A 5,776-nucleotide genomic window follows, 5' to 3' on the forward strand; every position below is an offset into this window, starting at 1 on the left:
ATGGTCTCCACTAAAAATCCAAGAATGTGATCTATCACAAGGAAACATATGTGGGGTGAGGTGTACAAGCCTCTGGTCGATGATCAATGGCCACACAACCCCCATTTTTGTCGAAAATAGCCATGAACGACCATTTTCAATGACACTGAAGGCTAACACGTACGGATTTTTGACCAAGAAATGGTCTCCACCAGAAATCCAAGAATGTGATCTATGGCAAGGAAACATATGTGGGGTGAGGTGTACGAGCCTCTGGTCGATGATCAATGGCCACACAACCCCCATTTTTTCGAAAATAGCCATGAATGACCATTTTTAATAATATTGAAGGCTAACACGTACGGATTTTTGACCAAGAAATCGTCTCCACCAGAAATCCAAGAATGTGATCTATGACAAGGAAACATATGTGGGGTGAGGTGTACAAGCCTCTGGTTGATGATCAATGGCCACACAACCCCCCATTTTTATCGAAAATAGCCATGAACGACCATTTTCAATAATATCGAAGGCTAACACGTACGGATTTTTGATCAAGAAATGGTCTTCACTAGAAATCCAAGAATGTGATCTATCACAAGGAAACATATGTGGGGTGAGGTGTACGAGCCTCTGGTCGATGATCAATGGCCACACAACCCCCATTTTTGTCGAAAATAGCCATGAACGTCCATTTTCAATGACACTAAAGGCTAACACCTACGGATTTTTGACCAAGAAATGGTCTCCACCATAAATCCAAGAATGTGATCTATGGCAAGGAAACATATGTGTAGTGAGGTGTATGAGCCTCTGGTTGAAGATAAATGGCCACACAACCCCCATTTTTGTCGAAAATAGTCATGAATGACCATTTTCAATAATACCGAAGGCTAACACATTCGGATTTTTGCCCAAGAAATGGTCTCCACCAGAAATCCAAGAATGTGATCTATGGCAAGGAAACATATGTGGGGTGAGGTGTACGAGCCTCTGGTCGATGATCAATGGCCACACAACCCCCATTTTGTCGAAAATAGCCATGAACAAACATTTTCAATAATACCGAAGGTTAACACGTACAGATTTTTGACCAAGAAATGGTGTCCACCAGAAATCCAAGAATATGATCTGTGGCAAGGAAACATATGTGGGGTGAGGTGTACGAGCCTCTGGTCGATGATTGATGGCCACACAACCCCCATTTTTGTCGTAAATAGCCATGAATGACCATTTTCAATAATACCGAAGGCTAACACCTACGGATTTTTGACCAAGAAATCGTCTCCACCAGAAATCAAAGAATGTGATCTATGGCAAGGAAACATATGTGGGGTGATGTGTACGAGCCTCTGGTCGATGATCAAATGCCAAACAACCCCCATTTTTGTCGAAAATAGCCATGAACGACCATTTTCAATAATTCCGATGGCTAACACGTACGGATTTTTGACCAAGAAATGGTCTCCACTAAAAATCCAAGAATGTGATCTATCACAAGGAAACATATGTGGGGTGAGGTGTACAAGCCTCTGGTCGATTATCAATGGCCACACAACCCCCATTTTTGTCGAAAATAGCCATGAACGACCATTTTCAATGACACTGAAGGCTAACACCTACGGATTTTTGACCAAGAAATGGTCACCACCATAAATCCAAGAATGTGATCTATGGCAAGGAAACATATGTGTAGTGAGGTGTATGAGCCTCTGGTCGAAGATCAATGGCCACACAACCCCCATTTTTGTCAAAAATAGCCATGAATGACCATTTTCAATAATATCGAAGGCTAACACATTCGGAACTTTGCCCAAGAAATAGTCTCCACCAGAAATCCAAGAATGTGATCTATGGCAAGGAAACATATGTGGGGTGGGGTGTACGAGCCTCTGGTCGATGATCAATGGTCACACAACCCCCATTTTGTCAAAAATAGCCATGAACGACCATTTTCAATAATACCGAAGGTTAACACGTACGGATTTTTGACCAAGAAATGGTCTCCACCAGAAATCCAAGAATATGATCTATGGCAAGGAAACATATGTGGGGTGAGGTGTACGAGCCTCTGGTCGATGATCAATGGCCACACAACCCCCATTTTTGTCGAAAATAGCCATGAACGACCATTTTCAATAATAGCGAAGGCTAACACGTACGGATTTTCGACCGAGAAATGGTCTCCACCAGAAACCCAAGAATGTGATCTATGGCAAGGAAACATATGTGGGGTGAGGTGTACGAGCCTCTGGTCGATTATCAATGGCCACACAACCCCCATTTTTGACCAGGATAGCCATGAATGACCATTTTCAATAATACCGAAGGCTAACACCTACGGATTTTTGACCAAGAAATCATCTCCACCAGAAATCCAAGAATGTGATCTATGGCAAGGAAACATCTGTGGGGTGAGGTGTACATGCCTCTGGTCGATGATCAATGGCCACACAACCCCCATTTTTGTCGAAAATAGCCATGAACGACCATTTTCAATAATGCCGAAGGCTAACACCTACGGATTTTTGACAAACAAATGGTCTCCACCAGAAATCCAAGAATGTGATCTATGGCAAGGAAACATATGTGTAGTGAGGTGTATGAGCCTCTGGTCGAAGATCAATGGCCACACAACCCCCGTTTTTGTCGAAAATAGCCATGAACGACCATTTTCAATAATACCGAAGGCCAACACATTCGGATTTTTGCCCAAGAAATGGTCTCCACTAGAAATCCAAAAATGTGATCTATGGCAAGGAAACATATGTGTATTGAGGTGTATGAGCCTCTGGTCGAAGATCAATGGCCAGACAACCCCCGTTTTTGTCGAAAATAGCCATGAATGACCGTTTTCAATAATACTGAAGGCTAACACATTCGGATTTTTGCCCAAGAAATGGTCTCCACCAGAAATCCAAGAATGTGATCTTTGGCAAGGAAACATATGTGGGGTGAGGTGTACGAGCCTTTGGTTGATGATCAATTGCCACACAACCCCCATTTTGTCGAAAATAGCCATGAACGACCTTTTTCAATAATACCGAAGGTTAACACGTACGGATTTTTGAACAAGAAATGGTCTCCACCAGAAATCCAAGAATATGATCTATGGCAAGGAAACATATGTGGGCTGAGGTGTATGAGCCTCTGGTCGATGATCAATGGCCACACAACCCCTATTTTTTGTCAAAAATAGCCATGAACGACCATTTTCAATAATAGCGGCTAACACGTACGGATTTTCGATCGAGAAATGGTCTCCACCAAAAACCCAAGAATGTGATCTATGGCAAGGAAACATATGTGGGGTGAGGTGTACGAGCCTCTGGTCGATTATCAATGGCCACACAACCCCCATTTTTTGTCGAAAATAGCCATGAACAACCATTTTCAATAATACAGAAGGTTAACACGTACGGATTTTTGACCAAGAAATGGTCTCCACCAGAAATCCAAGAATATGATCTATGGCAAGGAAACATATGTGGGGTGAGGTGTACGAGCCTCTGGTCGATGATCAATGGCCACACAACCCCCATTTTTGTCGAAAATAGCCATGAACGACCATTTTCAATAATGCCGAAGGCTAACACCTACGGATTTTTGACCAAGAAATGGTCTCCACCAAAAATCCTAGAATGTGATCTATGGCAAGGAAACATATGTGAGGTGAGGTGTATGAGCCTCTGGTCAATGATCAATGGACACACAACCCCCATTTTTGTCGAAAATAGCCATGAACGACTATTTTCAATGACACTGAAGGCTAACACCTACGGATTTTTGACCAAGAAATGGTTTCCACCATAAATCCAAGAATGTGATCTATGGCAAGGAAACATATGTGTAGTGAGGTGTATGAGCCTCTGGTCGAAGATCAATGGCCACACAACCCCCGTTTTTGTCGAAAATAGCCATGAATGACCATTTTCAATAATACCGAAGGCTAACACATTCGGATTTTTGCCCAAGAAATGGTCTCCACCAGAAATCCAAGAATGTGATCTATGGCAAGGAAACATATGTGGGGTGACATGTACGAGCCTCTGGTCGATGATCAATGGCCACACCACCCCCATTTTGTCGATAATAGCCATGAACGACCATTTTCAATAATACCGAAGGTTAACATGTACGGATTTTTGACCAAGAAATGGTCTCCACCAGAAATCCAAGAATATGATTTATGGCAAGGAAACATATGTGGGGTGAGGTTTATGAGCCTCTGGTCGATGATCAAAGGCCACACAACCCCCATTTTTGTCGAAAATAGCTATGAACGACCATTTTCAATAATACCGATGGCTAAAACCTACGGATTTTTTACCGAGAAATGGTCTCCACCAGAAATCCAAGAATGTGATCTATGGCAAGGAAACATATGTGGGGTGAGGTGTACGAGCCTCTGGTGGATGATCAATGGCCACACAACCCCCATTTTTGTCGAAAATAGCCATGAATCACCATTTTCAATAATACCGAAGGATAACACCTACGGATTTTTGACCAAGAAATCGTCTCCACCAGAAATCCAAGAATGTGATCTATGGCAAGGAAACATATGTTGGGTGAGGTGTACGAGCCTCTGGTCGATGATCAATGGCCACACAACCCCCATTTTTGTCGAAAATAGCCATGAACGACCATTTTCAATAATACCGAAGGCTAACACGTACGGATTTTTGACCAAGAAATGGTCTCCACTAGAAATCCAAGAATGTGATCTATCACAAGAAAACATATGTGGGGTGAGGTGTATGAGCCTCTGGTCGATGATCAATGGCCACACAACCCCCATTTTTGTCAAAAATAGCCATGAACGACCATTTTCAATGACACTGAAGGCTAACACGTACGGATTTTTGACCAAGAAATGGTCTTTACCAGAAAGCCAAGAATGTGATCTATGGCAAGGAAACATTTGTGGGTGAGGTGTACGAGCCTCTAGTCGATGATAAATGGACACACAACTCCCATTTTTTGTCGAAAATAGCCATGAACGACCATTTTCAATAATTCCGAAGGCTAACACCTACAGATTTTTGACAAAGAAATGGTCTCCACCAGAAATCCAAGAATGTGATCTATGGCAAGGAAACATATGTGGGGTGAGGTGTACGACTCTCTGGTCGATGATCAATGGCCACACAACCCCCATTTTTTGTCGAAAATAGCCATGAACGACCATTTTCAATAATTCCGAAGGCTAACACCTACGGATTTTTGACCAAGAAATTTTCACCACCAAAAATACAAGAATGTGATCTGTGGCAAGGAAACATATGTGGGGTGAGGTGTACGAGCCTCTGGTCGATGATCAATGGCCACACAACCCCCATTTTGTCGAAAATAGCCATGAACGACCATTTTCAATGACACTGAAGGCTAACACCTATGGATTTTTGACCAAGAAATGGTCTCCACCATAAATCCAAGAATGTGATCTATGGCAAGGAAACATATGTGTAGTGAGGTGTATAAGCCTCTGGTCGAAGATCAATGGCCGCACAACCCCCATATTTTGTCGAAAATAGCCATGAACGACCATTTTCAATAATACCGAAGGCTAACACATTCGGATTTTTGCCCAAGAAATGGTCTACACCAGAAATCCAAAAATGTGATCTATGGAAAGGAAACATATGTGAGGTGAGGTGTACGAGCCTCTGTTCGATGATCAATGGCCACACAACCCCCATTTTGTCGAAAATAGCCATTAATGACCATTTTCAATAATACCGAATGTTAACACGTACGGATTTTTGACTAAGAAATGGTCTCCACCAGAAATCCA

Source organism: Zea mays, chromosome 9, assembly GCF_902167145.1.
Source record: "Zea mays cultivar B73 chromosome 9, Zm-B73-REFERENCE-NAM-5.0, whole genome shotgun sequence".
Classification (NCBI taxonomy): Eukaryota; Viridiplantae; Streptophyta; class Magnoliopsida; order Poales; family Poaceae; genus Zea; species Zea mays.